At 37.5% G+C, this 20,516-nt stretch overlaps 1 protein-coding gene across 3 annotated transcripts in view; it reads right to left on the reverse strand.

Moving 5' to 3' along the window:
* Positions 1 to 20,516, reverse strand: part of GNG2 (G protein subunit gamma 2) — a 109,821-nt gene that overhangs the window by 87,682 nt on the left and 1,623 nt on the right. The window contains exon 2 of one of the 3 annotated variants that reach the window (XM_019725692.2): positions 4,195 to 4,231. The exons of 1 other annotated variant lie outside the window; for it this stretch is intronic. The gene's annotated coding sequence lies outside the window, so the exon portion shown is untranslated. Of the gene's footprint in view, positions 1 to 4,194; positions 4,236 to 20,516 lie in introns of all 3 variants that reach the window. One more of the 3 variants, XM_019725691.2, reaches the window with a different exon arrangement.

Raw genomic sequence — 20,516 nt, forward strand, 5'->3', positions numbered from 1 at the left:
GAAATTAAACAATACCTAGAAATCAGGTATAGTATATACCACTATCGTGAGGTTCTGAAATATTATATTTTCCCTTCAATTTCCACATTTTAGAGCCCAATAAATAAAGTATAATAAATATGACAGGCAGACATAACAGCATAAAATAAAAACCTCACATTTCTTTGGTGCTATTCAAAGACCTTGGAACCTGCACACGAAAGGCAAACTTTCCAGAGTTGGAGAAATGCCAAAAGCAGCATACTCTCCAGAGGCCACACCCGTAGTACCAGAAAGTCTGGCCAAGAAAGGTGCCGTTGGACTTCAACCTGTCCACTTGATCCAATGCCAAATACTCCAACAAACCAAAAACCTTCAGTGCCTGTGTCTATAAAACAGGATTTGCAGAGTCAAGACAAAAACTTGCTTCATCAGCTTAGGAACCCTAAACCTTCTCTAGCCAAACAATGAAATGTTAGATGATCTTATATCTCTGCTACCTGAGGCATTTCTACCTTTTAAAGAGATTGAAACAATCTCTTTTACTTTGGAGTAGGCAGAATAATAGCCCCCAAATAGGTGCATGTCCTTAATCCCTGGAACCTGTCAATATGCAACCTTCCATGGATAAAGGGATGTTGAAGGTGTGATTAGATTCAGGAATCTGAAATGGGGAGAGGATCCTAGACGATTCAGGTGTACCAAATCTTAACATACGGACCCTTAAAATCAAAGAAGCTTTCCTGGATGAGTTCAGAACTAGATGTAATTATGGTTGAAAGACACACAGATATGCAATGATATTGCCTTTGAAGGTGGAGGAAAGGGGACTCTAGTAACTGTCAAAGTCAAAGAAAAGTCCCTGGAGCCTCCAGAAAGGAACGCAGCTTTGTTGATACTTTGCTTTTAGCCCAGTGAGATCACTACAGAACCTAACCTGTAGGACTGGAAAATAATCAACTTGTCTTGTTTTCTACCATTACGTATATCACAATTTGTTATAGCAGCAATAGGAAATGGATACATCCTTCATCACCACTGCTATTCAATTTGTATGATGCCTAAGGTAGTATTTTGCTTTAAATGCCCATATTTGACCATTTCTTACCTAGTGTTTAATTTGCTTCTCTGTATAGCCATGAAAAAATACATTTAATATTAAAACAAATATGCTCAAAATCCTTCCGACAGCGCAAAACAATACTTCCTTTTGCATATCTATTTTTTTAGTTTCTTTCTTTAGTTTGTTAGCACAAAGACCACTTGCATAATAACCACTGAGCATAGCTAAAACTAGTAATTTTGTATGAAGCAAAAATGCTTTTAGGCGAGAGAGGGAAATGTCAAATAACCTCTTTAAAGTTGTATACTAGGACACAGTAGTTCTCAATGTCTCCCTAGGGCCATCTGGATATCACAACGGCTGGAAGACACGATTGGCCTTACGTGAGCCGAAGACAGGATAGAAAGCACAGTGAAGAACTGTCCCATTCAACATGCCTGCAGCCCCCAATGAGAAATTCTGCTTGGATTGATTAAACCATTTAAGAACATTTATGAAAGAAATCAACACAAATATCAGACAAAGAACACCAAATACTTATAAAACAGTCTTTATTAGTAGTAATATTTGGTATAATGTAGGGAAGGTTCAGCCCTCACCTATAAGATATTAAGTTCTGAACTCCAAAAGAAACTCATTATGGGGTAGCAAAAACTATCCATAATCTTTAAAAGCAGACAGACAGACAGACAGACAGACACACACACACACACACACACACACACTCACACGCACACACCTTTCTTTTAATAAGCTTTAGATCGGGAATTCTCAACTCTGGCAGCACATGAAAATACCTGGGAGCTTTTCAAAACTGCAGATGTTCAGGCCCCTCTCCCAGGGATTAGGATTCACCGGGTCTGGGTAGGGTCTGCATATCAGTGTGTTTTGAAATGCTTCCTTGGAAATTCTGATGTGCAGGCAGGACTGGGAACCACTGCTTGGTTCCCATCTTTGAGCTGCCTACTGGCCATATCCACTGGGACGTGGCCACTCCACAGATTTGAATCCTCTCTTCCTGTATTTGCAGCCCAGTTATCACCACCCATCTAATGTCCCAAAATAGAAATCTAGGAGTTATTCTAGATGTCTTTTGCTCCTTCACATCTCGTCTTTAATCAGCAATTCCATCAGATCTCCCACATCAGGCCGGTCATTTCCAAACCCAAGACCTCTACTGGTCTCCCTTCCATTAGTCTCGCTCCATGTCTGTATCCTTTACTCTGCAGCCTAAGGAATTATTATCCTTAAAAAGAATTATGTGCCCTTCTCTAACTTCCCACCCAAACTAGAGCCCACTCTTGAGCCAGGCACTTAGGGGAGCTACCCAAGTTTCTTCACTCTGCTTCTCAAGGCTCATCTTTTCTGTCTGCTACTTCCCAACTACACCGCGGCCACTGTAAATTTCCAAAGGTTCCACCACACTCTTTGGGGCCTTTGTGTATTTTCACACATGATTCTTTATTCCCAAAATGTCTTTTTCCTAACTTTTCTGATAGTAGTTCCTGTCATAGCTCAAATGCCCCTTTGTCCATCAAGCCTCTCACCAAACTCCCCACCAGTTAGTCCTCTCCTCTGTCACCCAGAGCACTCTGCTCAGGGCACTCACTGCAGAGACCTCTTTTTTTGCAAGGTTCTCTCCAGACCTTGAGACAGAGAAACTCTGGGGTAAGGCCTGAGTATTTTTCATCTTCATATTCCCAGAACCTGGCATTCATCCATTTGTTCATTCATTCAACAGTTGTATGAAATACAAAACAAGTTCCAGACAACTTGCTAGATGCTGGAGGCAAAAATGGTTAGCAAGAGACACTATTCCTGCTCTCTTAAAGCTTATATTCTTGAAAGGGAGGCAAATAATTGGACAGACATTTATGATAAATTAAGAAGGTACATCAGAAGGTGGGAAAAAATGTTTTATGTTTTTAAGTTCCCAGTACATTAAGAAGTGAAAAAAATGTCAAAACAAGTTTTTAAAATTGTGGCATATTCTAAACGTTTACATTTAACAATTATAGTTATATGATGAGTGCCGCCATCTTTTCATTTTGTCAGTGCGTGTCCAATAGATAACCCCATCTGGAGATGACGAAAGTCCAAATTTGAGGACCTCATAAATGTGAGGTGAGGAAAATTGGCTCTCTTATCCTAAGAAGGTTCTGATACTAGCAATTATTAAACATTTGCTAAAAGAATAAATGAATGAATGACTAACTCCAGTAAACTAAGTCAGGTTATAAGTGAGTTTCATTTTTATTAGCATTTTGCTGTAACCACTAATGTAAATAAAGAATTAAAAATCCAACAACCATTTTCAAGTCACTGTCATATAATTCAATGGGGAAAGAAGAGAAATTGGTGGGGGTATCAGTGAAACAATGCTGGCCACGAGTTGATAATTGTTGAAATTGAGTGAATAGGGATACAGAAGCTCATTATATTATTCTATTATATTTTGGTATATGCTTGAAATTTTTCATAAGGAAGTCAAATTTTAAAAGAGGAAATAAAAATCCCAGTCACTGATTAGAGGAAACTCTGTATCTTGGTTGGGGAGAGCAAACACATCATCACGTTTCTCAACAATATGGTGAACTTTCAAATATACAGCCAGATTCAAATGGCATTAGCTAATTTCAAAAGCCAAGTCAGCCTCTTCAAGAAGAAACCCAACCAGCAATAAATTGACCTTCTGTTGTTGTTATTGTTGTTGCTGCTGGAAAAGTCCTTACAATGTCTACAACCAATATGTTAAGAACAGGGTATACCCTTCTCTGATCTAATCTCTGATCTACCTAACATCTCTCTTTCACAAGCTATGTCCTCAAAGGCTGCAACCAATTAGTCATGTTTGGTGCCATAGGAATATGTTTTGTTAAGGCAGCAACCTCAAGGGCTCTCTAACTCGAATTTTTAGAAGAAAACAGAGACATCTGGGTGAGAAATCTGATTTTAACTATCAAGGAGAGCCATTTTTTCCCTCTTTAAATCCTGAAGCCATGTCAATATTGCTAAAGACTCTACGAATGTTTGATAAATATCACATGTTACATGCTTTCATCTATAGCATCACTAAAGATTATATTTTTTTCTTCTTGAAGGTCTGGTTAGATTAAAGAAGATCCTAGAAGAAAATATTATAGAATACTTACCTCTTCAGTTCCCAAAGCCTGAGGCTCACTGGCAGATCTGGCTGTCAAGAAAGCAGAGAGGAAAATGTGTTGTTTAGAAAAAGGAGAAATAGCGTGCTACAGTAAGAGCTGAACAAGCAAATGAATGTTTCTATAACTGGGGTTTGGTGGTGATGGGTAAATGGCTTTAAGAGCAGGAGGGTCTAACAGGTTTATATTTCTGAAACAAGAAGCAGACATTGTGTTAACTTTTTCTTTTAAGAAATATATTTATGAAAATATGAGTCTCTGTCTTTGTGAGCTTCCTCAACCTGCAAGAAAACATGAAAACACAAAGTTGGCTTGGGATCCTGTGGGAAGCAGAGGCTATTACCAGTGAGATGAGTGAGAACTAGCTTTCCTCCTGACCTAACTTGATTTGCTCCCAGCAGGACCCAAGTGGCAGAGACAGAACACGTTCTTGCTCCAGGAGTTAGGGGCAGAGTTGCAGTTCCATTTGTGTGTATGTAGCACTTTAAGAGGGTAGATTGGACAAGTTAGTAATTATGAAAAGCATATTTAGCATCCAAGACTTCTGCAGGGTGTTTAAAAGTAAGGGGGAGAGGGGATGGTAGGAGAGGGTAAAATATATGGTGATGGAAGGAGAACTGACTCTGGGTCGTGAACACACAAGGCAATACATAGATGATGTATTATAGAATTTTACACTTGAAATCTATATAATTTTACTAACCAATGCCACCCCAATAAATTTAATAAAAATTCAAAAATAAATAAATAAAAGATACCTATACCCCCAAGGCACTGAGGACCTCTGAGGATGTTGAGCAGATTTGGCTTAATTTTGCCTAGTGCCCTAGTGTGGTTTATACCTAAGAAAGTTCCTATGTACAGGACCATCTTTACTCCTGAACAGCTATCTAGCACCCAGCTCAAAGGGAATTGCCTCCACCTCAGGGAGTGCTTTACCATTCCTATTTTGTTGGGTCTCAAAACAAAGAGGTACCTCACATCTAGAGTACTATGACTAAGGGTGGAAATCAAATTTACATTGGGTCCTAGGACCAAAAGAACATCCATGTCTCTAGAGATCTCACATTGCTTAAGACTAGCACATATGCTACAATCTCAACCCAACCAATTATATTCCCAGGTGACTTCAGGGGATCATATGTTTTTAAATGAGCCCGAGTTATTAGAAAACTATTATCTCATTATTAATAACAGCAAAGGGAAAAAAAAGCCAAGGGCAAAAATAACCTATTTTCAGAAAAGGAGCCCTAGGGATAACAAAGATTATTGGGACTTGCAAAATAAGCCTGTCAAAGGGTGCTCTGAGTCTAGCACGCTCATACATTATTGGCAACAGCATAGATCAGCACAACCTCTCTGGAAAGCAGTTTGGGATCATTTATCAAGATTGTCAAATATGTTTTCAAATTGTCTTAGTGATGCCACTCCTTGATTTTATAAAAAAAATAAAATCCAAAATGCAGATGAAGAATTATTACCAATGTGTTAAAAATAGCTTAAATATCAAATACAACCTATTAAATAAAACAGAGAAACTCCACACGATTAAACTTTAAAACAATAAATACAAAAAAATTAAGTAAGGAAAAATGCACATGATATAAAGTTAAGTGAAAAGAAAAAAATATAAAGTTTTATGCATAGTATAAGCTCAACTAAGTTTCTAATATATGTTTTTACAACTACATATTTTTATAATACATTTTCTGTATTTTTCATGTGCAATATCCTTCTAATATACCATATATAATATTTTAGGTAAATATTATAATAATCTTTCTGATATATATTTTTCTAGAAAAAAGGACTGGAAGAAGATACATTAAAATGTAAACAGTATCTCTTTTGTATAGGATAATGGAAATAGCAGAAATTGCTAGATATGCCCCAATATCTGCTCTCTTCTTATTCCATGCTTATAATAGAATTCTAACTAGCACATACATGTAAAGAATAACTACTTTTCCCAGCTTCCCTTGCTGCTAGGTATATGGCCATGAGTCAAAGTTCAACGGGATGGCTGCAAAAGTGATATGTGCACATTTTGGGTTATGCTTTCCCCTTTCCAACTTTCTCCCTTCCTACTGGTTATAGTAAGGGCCTTACGGCAAGCCTTGTTAGACCAGAAAGCAAGGGAAACATGCCAGGAATGATGGAACAATGTGATATAAGAAGCCTGGGTTCCTTGATGATCTTGTGAAAGAGAGCTCTCTTACCAGCCCTGGGACACCTACTTGTGGATTGTTATGTGAAAGAAAATAACTTATAGCATTTGTCAGCCTCTGTGAAATCAGGTCTCTTACATACAGTTCAACCAACAACCTAATTAATGAAAGGGGTCACTCTTATTTTCTTTACAATTTAGCATTTCTCAAATTTTCAATAATCACCACGAATTACATTGATCATTTAATTTACAAAGAAAAATTTAAGTTAAGCTTTTTTTACTAATGTTAAGAAAATTAAGATAGCACAGAATGAAGTTTGGGTAACATGTGCCTTCTTCCCACATATGAAGAAAAAAATGAAATCTATAGTTTCGAGAAGTAGTTATTACATCATATGCCAGGGCATGAATTACACACAAACTCTGAGTTTTTATGACCCTTAATCACACCCCATGACACTTTATTCAAAACCATTTGAAAATTTATTTTAATAAGGGAAAGTTGTTTAAATCAAAATTAAATCTGCTTTGAAATCTGCTTGAGAAATACTCTAAAAAAATAAAACTCTAGTCAGCGTATTACAGTAGTTCCCCCTTAACCATGGTTTCACTTTCCATGTTCTCAGTTACCTATGGTAAACTGTGGTTCAACAATATTGAATGGAAAAAATCAGAAATGAACATCTCAGACATTTTAAATTATGTGCCATTCTGAGTATTATGATGAAATCTTGCACCATCTTGCTCCATCCTGCCCGGAACGTGAATCAACCCCCTTTGTCCAGCATATTCACCATGTATACACTATATACCTCATTAATCTCTTAGTAGTCATCTCAACTATCCGACCAATTGTCATGGTATATCCCAGAACTTGTGTTCAAGTCACCCTTATTTTACTTAATAATGGCTCCAAACCACAAGAGTAGTGATGCTGGTGATTCAGATATGCCAAAGAGCAGACGTAAAGTGTTTCCTATAAGTGAAAAGGTATGTAAGTATAGCCCGGGTCCTATCTGCAGTTTCAGGCATCCACTGGGGGTCTTAAAATGTATCCCCCACAGATAAGGGGGGCTACTATATATTTATCCATTGAAGAGGATACCTAGACTTCTAAAAGTGAACTTAGAAACATTCTTTAAAAGTTTTGTATGTGCACTAACTCAAACCTTTAATTTAAAGGTATGGTTTGTTCTTCATATAGAATCATAACTCTCATAATAATTTCGCTGGCCCAATAACTGTTGACTGCCCATCAGCCAAGCATATGCTTTGATTTTACTTTCCCGTGGAGGGGTAACAGATTTGGCAGAACTCACATACCCTCCTTGGTCTCCTCTATGACAACGGGGCCTGCATGATAAGATGACTGTTCAAGATAAAAGAGTGATATCTACTCCACAAAATACAGGAAAGATACCTGGTATACTTGGGGATCAGATCTGAAACAGTGGCCTCACCAAAACCAGTCTCTAACCATATTAGCATAATGTACTGAGGAGCCTTTAAATTTGCAATAATGTTATGCCAGTGGCATTTGGTGCCTTTTAGGGGATCATTAAAGCCCTGTGCACTTGTACACAAGACCTCAGGTAGACCTCAAGAGACTTACATGTAATTATGTATCAGACAAAAAACATACCTTTCCCCCTTCTTCCCAAGAGAATGCCAAATGGTCCTTTTCTCCCCTGTGAATCACAACACTCAACGCTAATATGGCTAACCTACATTCAATAACAAAGGCAGGATGCCAGAGTTTCTTCACTTCCCACTCAGGATGACGGTGCCAGTATATTCTCAAGAATCCCCTATACTCTCTCTTGCAATAATTGAAGCAGATAGTCAAAGCTCTGAATTCTCAGTTTCTCTCCTTTTCTTCGCTGTGCAGGAACATAAGTAAGCCAACCCGACAGGCCTAATTACCATGGTAACAACATGCACTGTGATTATGTGTTTGTTTTTTAAAATGACTCACAGATTTGTTCCCCCAGAAGCCCCAGACACACAGGTTTCTGGCTGGTTTATAAAATCTATCCAAAGTTTTCTTGCAAATTTCTTGCTCCTGTTAGCATAATTGGTGTGATAGCGAGAGATTCATCAAATCAAATACTCCCTTCTCCTGAAGGATAAAAAAAAAAAAATTCACTTGGTTCCTTAAACACTCCAAGATTAATCAATTTAAAACTCAAGTTAATAATGAAATTAATTTGAGTTTGTACACTGGAGATAATTAATCTGTCCCTAATTTAAATAATTAAGGTATTTCATAATGTGGTTTTAGAGACCCAAGTGAAATAATCAGATGAAATAAAATCAGTAAAAAATATCAAATAAAATTGCCTAAATCTATGGGTACATGGTTGGTCACATGAAAAATGTTACAAAAAAGAATAGACGTAAGTCCTAATACCAAGATGGTTTTAAACTAACGTCCAAAATAAGACATTTATTTTTAAAATGCAGACATGACAGAGGCTGTCCACATTTGGAAGAACTGTGGACTACTTCCATTTATTTAGTCAATACATGTTATTTAAGACCCTCTATGTACTAAGCACCATTGTTTATAACTGAAACACTGCAGGAGGGCTAAGGAAGACTACTTTCTTACTGGAGACAAAGGCCATGGGCATGGGTCAGTGCATTATCTCCTTTCAGAAAGATCCTTTGCTACATAAGACGTCATTCTGAATAAGCTCTCCATGAGAGAGACCATCACGTAACAATCATATCAGGCCTGGAATTCAGAGTCCTGACTTTGGCATCACAGTTGACTCCCTGCAAAAAAAATATGCTGGTAATTTTCGTATGTTGATTTGCCTCTTATGAAATGGAAAATCTTATTTGATAAGAAAGTTAACTGGAAATTTTTATATAAATCAGTTTAACTTAAGACTCTTGGTCTCTTGATGCATACATATAATACAAACATAATACGCACGCACACACACACAATAGTCATTAAAAATTACTATCTCCAAATAGCTACACATTTTATGTACTGTTACCAGTAATATATTTTTTTCTTTATAGCTTAAAGGGGTAACCCGAGTATATCAGTCAGAATAGGCTAGGTTATACTGCAGTAACAAACAACGCCCCAAATCTCAGTGGCTCAAGACAGTAAAGCCTATTTCTCACTCTCACTACGTGTCTATTACAGGTCAGTGGAGAGACCATCTCCGCATTGTCTTTAAAACTCAGGCTTAAGAGTTCAGCCACCTTTTCTGTGCTACTACCACTACCAATTACCAAGGAATGTGCTTATATCCTGGTTCTTATAAGCTTCTTCCTGGAAATGATAACTATCATTTCTGCTCACATTTCACTGGCCAATGAAAGATACATGGCTACACCTATCTAAAATGGTAAGCCTATTATGAGTTGGGAAGGAAAACTAGAAATATTGATAACTAAGAACATGGATTACTGAACACATAGCTCATGGCTGTGACTGATACTTAATTAAGTCAAAACATCGACATGTGACTATCCTAGGGAAATAGGCTTCTTTAGGTGATTCCTCACTCCAGGTTCTGAACATCTATGGTTAACATTGGGCCATAATCATTTCTGCTAGAATTTGGTAAGAATTCCATGGATAAAATGAAAGATATTCTACTCCAGCTTTGTGGTAACAATAACGATTGTACTGATAACAACTATACTTTGAATAGTTGTAAGTCAGGCACCATGCTAAATAAATATTCTACATACATTATATAATTTTCTCCTGACAATTCTGTGAAGCACGTATTGTCATTATTATTTCCCGTTTTGTAGATGAGGAAACTGAGGTATACCAAGTTTAATCAACTTGCCCAAGCGATTCTGATTCCAAACCAATGTTCTTTAATTGCTATGTTCTCCTGTGTAGGAAGCCTTAGAATATTATTTTTCTACACAATAGTATTTTAGAATTGTTTTAAGACTTATAATGAAAGATAAGTTGGACCATTTTTTTGCCTAGGGATTTTCACCTTTACATACTTAAATTTTTTATTATTTTAATTAACAGAAAAATTTGGGGCTGCTCTGTATCAAGTTTTTTTTTTCCAAAAAGGGAAAAATAAAACTGTTAGTCAAGTGTCTTTATTTCCTACTGTGTTTCCCCGAAGATAAGACCTAGCTGGACAATCAACTCTAATGTGTCTTTTGGGGCAAAAATTAATATAAGACCTGGTCTTATTTTACTATAAGACTGGGTCATATGATATGATATGATATGATATAATGTAATGTAATATATAATATAATGTAATACCGGTCTTATATTAATTTTTCTCCAAAAGACGCATTAGAGCTGATTGTCCAGCTAGGTCTTATTTTCAGGGAAACACGGTATACACAACAATATTCTCTAAACACAACTATAATTCATGAGGTTTAGAAAAATAACAAAGGATTGAGTGAGTTCTCCAAGGAAAGCCTCTAAAATGACAAATTTTTTTCCTGTTTCAATTTTTTCACAATGTTTTTCATATGTTTCTGCACAGATCAGATAAATATCCTTCTTAAACAGAACTCTGTTGGCAAAGCCTAGAAATTTACTTTCCTGTTAAAAAATGCAAATATAAGAGTAGGAAGTACTCAATCATTTATTACAGAAAAGGTACTCCTACAATTAATACCTAGTCTGATAGATGAGAATGCACAGAAATACACCTAGAGACAAGCAGTCAAAACACTGTAATGATGGCAATTCCACTGAAATTTCCCTTTTTCACTATTGCTGCTTCACATACGTAGTCTCTGAAATACAACACCAAAGTAGAAAGTAAGAACCATGAAGAAAATGCAGTAATAATGGAACCGCATGTTGCCTCCGGAGTTTGAAAGTAAAAACCTATTTTCAAAATAACTCCTAATTGAAAATTCTAGAGATTACTCATTCTTCTCTTATGGGTGCTGTAATAAGCAAAATACATACCTCTCCAGAGAAAACAATGTTTTCATTTAAGTCCCAAAGACACCATACATAGAACCTTGGCCTCTCTAGCTCATTTCTTGGCCCAGGGTGAATTTTCTTTACACCAAATTGACTTACATGACCAGGAGTACTCAATTTAATTATTTATTTTTTCACAATGCAGACATGCAGGGCTGGTTGTCTAAATTAAATGCCATTCTTATTGCTATATAGGACCTGATATATTTTCTTCTGTAATAATTTGTTTAGAAGGTTCTCCTTTACTTAGTTTTGCATCAGCTATTTGGGTTTTTTTCCCCAGGATTCTTTCTCCAATCTCCCTAAATCATCACCAGCAACAAAAACAAATTTTTGGTGTGTGTGTGTGTTTCTCAAAGGAAAATGCATGGAAATGCTGTTCAACTCAAAATTGCATTATCTTGATAAGTGATTTAACCTTTTTGGGCCTTGATATCCTCACTTATACAATGGGAATAATAATAGCGGCAGACTATTGACTGCCACCCTGGTAACCATTAACCCCTTCTTTCTTGCTAATAGAACCAACCCTTCTTTCTAGGGTTTGTTGACTGTTATTCAGAGAGGCAGGATTGCTCCATGGCCTTAGGAGGAAACTCTTAAATTAGCCAATCACAGTGGGCCATCTGCCTGGCCACTAACAGATAAGCATGTGAGTTGTGAGGAGAATTCTGCTCGAGATAGCTTTCCTGTAACCTTAAAAAGAGGTATGTGAGAAGAAACTAGCCATCTCACTGCACCTCTAGACACTGACATCTGACAATAATTCTGAAATCATAGTAACCATCTTGGCACATGAGGGGACACGCCTCAGAGGGTAAACCAACCTGCTAAGGATGTCAGAATGGGAGGAAGGAAAAAATTCAGGTTGTTAAGAATATTGTTCAGCCATGAATAACCAACTCTGGACTTACCCTCCTTTCTGGGGGTCTTGAGATAAGTTTCCTATTGCTTAGCCATTTGGGTAAGGTGTTCTTTTACTAACAGTTCTTTTATTAGCAGCCAAAAGTATCTTGATAGAAAAAATACCATTCTCCTCTCACAGGCTTATTCTTAAAGCTAGTGGAAAACAGTAACGTGTCTGAGAAACCCAGGAGACAGCACACAAACGGAATGCTCTCGACAAGGGCCAGTTCTGAGCTTGATTTTTGAAACATGCTGATCTTCACTCAATAAACACGAGCCAGAGAGCTGGACTCCGTGTGGTTTGAAAGATTCCTCTGAGACTTTCCCCGGGTTCCCCCACACAGAATTAAGGATAGAAGTTACTGCTTTCTCTGTTTTATTTATCTAAGAGATAATACCAAGTACCTAAGTTTATTTTAAACAATAAGATTGGTGTTGAATTCAGACAAGCCCTGCAAGTGCTGATTGCAGTGTAGAAAAATATAATTAAACAGAGTAGTCTTCCTGACTGTGTAAATCAATTGATCTAAATAAAATCCAGCCTAGACCAAGTACTCAGAAGAGCAGCCACATGTTCTGCATTTGGAGCCTGCCTCGTTTAATTGAAAATCTGCTTTCTGTAGATGTAAGACATATTTTATAGATTATCGTACATATATGTGAAAAAAGCCACATTTCCTCTGGAATTTCACCTCATCCTAATTTTAGAAAGGCATAAGAACCTTCTGTTTGGGAATCCTTTCCCTCCAGATCTTCACATGGCTGACTCCTCACCATAATATAGGTCTTAGTTCAAGTATCACCTCTTCAGAGAGGCCTTCAGGGTTTACCCAACAAAAGTAAACTTCCCCAATACCACCACCATCATACACACAACTTCTATCATTCTACCTGTTTCCATTTTAATCCATCTCAGCACTTATTACTACCTGTTATTTACTCGTATTGTCATTTGTTTCTCTCAGTGGTGTCCAATCCTGGCTAATTCCGATCTAATTTGTATTAGTTGAGGCTGGGACATAAGTAGCATTTTTAAAGTACCCCTCAATGATTTCTAATGTGCACAGATCTCAAAACCACTGGTTTATGTGTTTACTCTGTCTCTGCCAACACTACATGCAAGTTCCAAGAAAACAAAGGACTGTCCCATTTTGTTCGTTCATGTCCTCCTGGCCCCTCGAAGGACACGTGGAACATTGTAGACATTCAGTTAAGGCTTATGGACAGACTGTACTGTAATTATGTTAGTATTTGTCTGTTTCCCCCAGTAGTGTATGAGCTCCTAGAGGACTCCTAGAGTATTTAGCCCACTTTGCATAAAAAAGTAAATGACTCAAGAAAGTTCATTAAATAAATGAATGATAAATGAAATGCATTTGTGAATTCAAATGTTTTCATGAAAGAAAGAAAGTCAGAAAGTCAGAAAGAAAGAAGAAAGAAAGAAAGAAAGAAAGAAAGAAAGAAAGAAAGAAAGAAACAAAGAAACAAAGAAAGAAACAAAGAAAGAAACAAAGAAAGGAAGAAAGGAAGAAAGAAAGATGCGTTAATTAACTAGATGGGAGTAATCTTTTCAGTGTGTATGTATATTAAATCACCATGATGAACACTTTAAATGTCTTACACTTTTATTTGTTAATTATACCCCAATAAAGCTGAAATTTAAAACAAATATAAAACAAAACAAAACTGTTTTTGTCTGCTATAAGGAAAATAAAAATGAAACTGGGTGTGGCCGTTCTCCTCCAAGATCTTGCAAAAGAAAAACAAAATGCAGATTGCCATTATACACACTAGAATGTGCTAATTGCTGTGATGAAAGGGTAAAAGATTGCTGAGGAAGTAAAGATTGTTTCTTATTTGGAAGAGGAGGAAAGAAACCATAGAAGGCTTCCTGGAAGAGGCAGCATTTGAACTAAGTCTTACAGGGCAGATGGACTCTGACTAGTCAGAGAAACAAGACTGTGAGGGTGAAGTGTGGAAGGGGAAGCAGGAAATATATTCTAGGGTGAAGCAAGAACTCCAACAACAAACCAGTCCAGCTGGGGGTTAGGGCAGCCTGAACTAAAACATCAACAATCAACATGGAAAAGAGTAGATAGCGTCAATATACATTTCTGATGACAATGCAAAGGGTTATGCAACTGACTACAACTCAGGTTGTTTGGTGAGAAAAATAGTGAAAGTGACTTTTCATAATTGAGGGCTGGAGAGAATGGGCTGTCATTGGTAACTCATGGAATCAGGTGAGGAGCTGGTTTTGAGAAGTGGGGGAAAGGTGATGGCAAACACTGTTTTGGACTAGTGAATTCCAGCATCAGTGGGTTGAATGTTCTAGCAAGTTTGCAGGGGGCTTGATGTGCAAGTTCAGAGAGTAGGTGAGAGATCAAGATGGAGAATCAGTTTGGGGACTGACCTACACAGCAACAATGATTGAAATCATAAAAAGGGATATGATGAAGGGAGAGAGAAATTAAATGACAGTAGAATCAACTCTTGAGAACACTCGAATTTAGAATGAACTTGGAGTTAGGAGAGAAGTTGGGAGCCTTCAGAGAGGAATCAAGAGTGGCAGAATATGCCACCTCAAAATTTGCCTCTTTGGCATAAGGATCATTTTGAGCAGATTATTTTGGGAAACAGAGTACACAGAAGAAGTTCTGAAAACAGACTAGAAGCTACCTCTTTTATAAGGGAAATTTACATTTATAAAGGAAATCTCCATTTGTAAGGGTACCTCCCTGTCTGGACTAGGAAGAAAGGGTAACTAAATCACTTGAGACTCTTGCTTATGGAGAGGCACCAACTTAAATCTACATAACACTCTTCCTCTTATTTACCATGCTTTTCCTGATCTGGCCCCCTCCACTTCTTTCTTTGTCTTTTCCCTTAAAATGTTATTTAAGCCTGAATTCTAAACCACCTCTGAGAGTTATTCATTTTTTCCCTGGGTATTTCCCTTGTATACATGATGTATACATGTTAATAAATGTCTGCTTTTCCATTTACTAATCTGTCTTTTGTTATAGGGTTCCCAGCTGAGAACTTAGAAGTGTAGAAGAAAAACTATTTTTCCTTCCCTACAGTTAGGAGGAGAGAAAGGTTAGTAGAGATTAAAAAAACCAGGGGAAGCTTTGTTGGCAGTAGGGTTGTTGTTTAATTAATTTGTGTGTGTAAACTAAGCATGTTTTCAGGCAAAGTGGAAAGGGCCAATAAAGAGAAGAAACCAAATATGTAGGAAGGAGATAGAATTATTGTCAGAACCTAGTCCCCTAGAAAATAAAAGGAAATGGAATGGAGAGTTCAAGTAGAGAGTTTACTCCTGACTTGAAAGAAGGGCTATGTTACTTTCACCTAGGAAGGAACGAGGAGAGAATGAATGAGGACAGAAATCTTGAGATGGTGAGGAATGAGGCTGAGGAACCCTGTAATAATACATGGCTTCTCAGAAAAATAGGCAAGTCGCGTGTAATGAATAAAGGGATCGGGGATTTGGCTTTAATGGTTTTCATTGAAAACACACAGGGGATAGTAAAAAGAGAAACTTAAAAAAAAAAAAAAAAAGTAAAGGACTTCCAAAGAACAACAATGGCTTGTTGATGTTGCAATGAATCAGGAATAGAACCCATCAACCCAGTTGCCAGACCCACTCCACTGGCTCTGAGTGGCATGCACCTGGGAGCATGGATCATGGAAATATCTGACCCTACAACCCAGCTGGCAAGGGAAGGCCAAAGGAACAGGGAGAAGGGGTCAAGTGACTGGTTTTCCATTAAAAGCTTTACTGTTTACATATTATTTGCGAAAGATAAAAGGACTAATCCTCTCTTAGCTTGAATCTTGGTATACCAGGTCAGACAATTAAGTTTGCGAACTCGTCCTAGAAAAAGTGCTACATACCTCATTGCTGAATATTACTACAGTTACTTTTGAAGTTCTCCCCTTGGGAAGTTATGCACTGACACCAGCACCTAGTCCACACTTCAAAGCAGTTTTGGAATTATTTTTCTGGAGTGGACATCAGAGCTGTTGTTGTATTACCCTTGATGTCCTGAATGTCATCAAAATGTCTTCCTTTCAATATTTCCTTTATCTTCAGGTAAAGAAAGAAGTCACTGGGGGCCAGATCAGGGAGTAGGGAGGGTGTTCCAATATAGTTATTTGTTTACTGGCTAAACACTCCCTCACAGACAGTGTCGTGTGAGCTGGTGCATTGTGGTGATGCAAGAGCCATGAATTGTTGGTGCAAAGTTCAGGTCGTCTAACTTTTTCATGCAGCCTTTTCAGCACTTCCAAATAGTAAACTTGGTTAACTGTTTGTCCAGTTGGTACAAATTCATAATGAATAATCCCTCTGATATCAAAAAACTTTAGCAACATCGTTAGCATCAAGTTCGCAAACTTAATTGGTGGAACTTGTACAGAGGTACTACTTCAAAGAAACATGTTATCACTAAAGTTTGAGAATTGACCTTCCTCTTTTTTTAATGTGTAATGAAGTCCTCTAGAGATTGTCTGAACATTGACTCCCATTAAATATAACTTGTTTTCTTTAACATAAGTTTTGGGGAGCCATATATACCCCTAATAGTCTTACCTGAAAATCGGAATCTCATTTCCACAGTAGCGTCTTTACATTTGAACAAATTTGTACACAGAAACTCCATATTTACATAGGGTATTAAATGTAAACATTGCCCTCTTCTTTTTAAAAAAAATAATTTGGTCTTACAACCAATTTTAACAGCAACAAAGTATACTTTCTCTGTTCATTTGGCCTATTATGGAGAAAGGTGAAATCGAGATTGAATTGGGAAGTGAGGTATTAATCAATGGTACAACTTTGGACAGATAACTTAAATTCTGGGCCTATTTCACTGTCTCTCATGGAGAGGCTGATAAAGACTAGTTTCATCCCATAGCAATTTTCAGCTCTACCATTCTCTGATGTCTTAGGCTGGGGACTAAGCCTTAATACAGCTCTGTAATTCCCTTCTTCCTTCCAGATCTATAGAACCAGGTATCTGTGAAATGCACAGATTTGGAAAGTAAACAAAGTCAGGGGTCATTATCCATCAGCTCCCCCACTCCCCAACACACATAGAATGCATTACCAAAAGTTAACGTGCAGTCCTTCAGGAACTCTTCAAACTATTCAAGGTCAGCGTCTGCACCCACAGCATAAAGCTCAGATATTGTCCCTATTCAATACAGTCCTCCCTAATCTTCCTGCCCACATCTCTTCAGCCCCATTTATACTTTGCTTCACCAGTTTGGGAATCAGGAGTGAAAAATGTAGTGAAAAATGAGACAGAGGATTCTTTATTGTCAAATGTGAAATTTAGATTAGAATCACATTGCATTAGTAGAAATCTGTTGTCCCAGGAATCTATTGTTATGTAACTGCATAGCCCTTCTCCACAGCTTAATGCTCCCCATTACGAAGGGTTTGAGAGCAATTTAGTACTTTAGTATCACCTCCTTTTTTCTGACCCTGCTACTACTGGGCATTATTTTCTCATGCAGCTGAGTGGAGACTGGAAAGACACAGAAGCGACAGCCCCCCAGGGCCTCCTTTGTAGTAGTTTGGTCCATACTTGACCAGCAGGGGCCCTGGTGTGACCATCTACAATGTCTCAAATTTCACTATCAGGTTCTTGATATCACCAATTATCAGGAGCTATATAGATTTTCTTACTTTCTCCTTTTGATTTCAAAACTTATTTTTGAGAGAAGGATTTTATTTGGGTAGGAATAATATTGATGCATGCAGGAGATTAAATATAAAAGTTATAATCGTGATTGTTATGACACTATGTTAAGACATCCCACCATTTAAAAATATCTCTTTGAAAACAATTCAATTTAAAAATGGGCAAAGGACTTAAATAAACATTTCTTCAAAGAATATATACAAATGGCCAATGAGCATTAAAAGACACTCAAAATCATGAATCCTTAAGGAAATGCAAATTGAATCCACAGAGATACCAATTCACACCCATTTGGATGGCTACTATCAAAATCAAACAACTTCCCAGAAAATAAGTGTTGGTGAGGATGTGGGGAAAAAAGGGAACCCCTGCACACTGCTGGAGAGAATGTAAAATGGGGCAGCTGCTGTAGAAAACAGTATGGCAGTTCCTCAAAAAAATTAAACATAGAATTAACATATGATCTAGCAATTCCACTTCTGGGTACCCAAAAAGAAGTAAAAGCAGGGACTTGAACAGATATTTGTATACCCGTGTTCACAGCAGCATTTTTCACAATAGCTAAAACATGGAAGCAACCCAAGTGTCCATTAACAGATGAATGAATAAACAAAATGTGGTACATACATACAATGGAATATTATCCAGCCTAAAAAGGAAGGAAATCCTGACACATGCTATAACATGAATGAACCTTGAAGACATTGTGCTAAGTGAATTAAGCCAGTCACAAAAAGACAAGTACTATATGATTCTACTTACATGAGGTATCTAGAATAGTCAAAATCATAGTGACAGAAAGTAGAATGGTGGTTGCCAGGGACTGGGGGAGGAGGGAACCAGGAGTTATTGTTTAACGGGAACAGAGTTCCAATTTGAAAAGATGAAAAAGATCTAGAGATGGAGGGCGGTTATGGCTACACAACAATGTCAATATACTTAATGCCACAGAATGGTTCACTTAAAAATGGTTAAAAGGGGAAATTTTATGTAATATACATTTATTTTACTACAATAAAAAAATGTCTCCTGGAACCTTTGAGGTAGTGGGAAAGATGAAGAAAATGCTAATTTTTCCTTATACCACCCAGGAAGAAAAAAAATGACATCTGAGAACATACTATGTCCCAGGCACTCACAAATCCATACACAAAAGCAAAAACAAAATAAAAAACCAACAAAACAAAACAACTACCACCTTGACTTTGTACTATTAACCCCTCTTTACAATGAAGAAACTAAGGCTCATATATTAATGTATTAGGTCAAGTACCGTGTTTCCCCAAAAATAAGACCTAGCTGGACAATTAGCTCTAGTGCGTCTTTTGGAGCAAAAATTAATATAAGACCTGGTCTTATATAATACCTGGTCTTATATAATATAATATAATATATAATATAATATAATATGACGTATATAATATAATACGTCATATTATATTATATAAGGCCGGGTCTTATATTAATTTTTGCTCCAAAAGACACATTAGAGCTGATTGCTGGCTAGGTCTTATTTTCGGGGAAACACGGTAGTTAAGAACCAGTGGTAGGATTCAAAGGCAGATCAGCCTCTCAAAGCCCGCATTCCTTTCACTGCATGATTTTGTTTTCCTCTACGCCCAGTTGTCTTTTTTAACAGGCTTTCTGCGTTGACTATAGGGCTTTTATACTTAAAAGTTGAGCCTGCCTTCTGAAGTAGTCTAAAAAAGTCAGTCAACCAAATGCATGTACTGCGGGCCCACCATATGAGGCCCAGGGCTGGCCACGAAATAATGGAGTCATGTTTCCACTCAGCTATTGGCCATATGGCAGGGGAAAAAAAACAAAAAACATTCAATTAAAATTTCAGTGTTGGTTGACTCCCTCAAAAGCCACTGAATACCCTGGGCAAAAGCATTATGCCTTTCAATATTCCATATGGCCAGAATAAGTGGAAATAGTCTCATTCTACAGGGTAGGAACATTGTCATCTTTTTCCTAAACCTTCTACCATTATAGTTACCGATCTGCTGTTACTCACTAATGTTATGTTTCAAGCTGGAAGTTAACAATTAAGGAAATGTTCTGTGCCGTGCAGAAAATAGGCACCAGAAAATAGGCACCTCTTCGCTGTTTTCTGAAAGAGAGCAGGGGACGGTCTTAACTCTCCTGTGCCTAGGGGCCAAGGTTTCATTTTCTTACTCTTGTGTGAAATACAGAGAAGAGGAATGCAGGTTGACTACACATCCCCCAAACAAAGCAGGGTGTTGGCATTATCCTGTGAAGAAAGCCTGAGATGAGTAAGTACCAGAGGGTAAACCCCATTTTCATTCATACAGCCCAGATTCCCAACTTTCTGCTTCATTTAATGACAAGCAGCTTGATCACAGAACTCCAGTTAGGGGCATTCTGGATCCAAGATCTAGCCTAGATATTTTCTCTGGAAAGATATCTTAATATATTTCACTTTAGGAGGTAAATGGGAAGTGGAACTGTGGAATGTGTGGTGTGACTTATTTTGCCCACAGGTTTGATTAAACCCTGTGAATCTGTCAGGGGAGCTCAGTTCCATGGTTTCAACACCAGCAATATTTTGCCT

This window comes from Rhinolophus sinicus, linkage group LG03, assembly GCF_036562045.2.
Source record: "Rhinolophus sinicus isolate RSC01 linkage group LG03, ASM3656204v1, whole genome shotgun sequence".
NCBI lineage: Eukaryota > Metazoa > Chordata > Mammalia > Chiroptera > Rhinolophidae > Rhinolophus > Rhinolophus sinicus.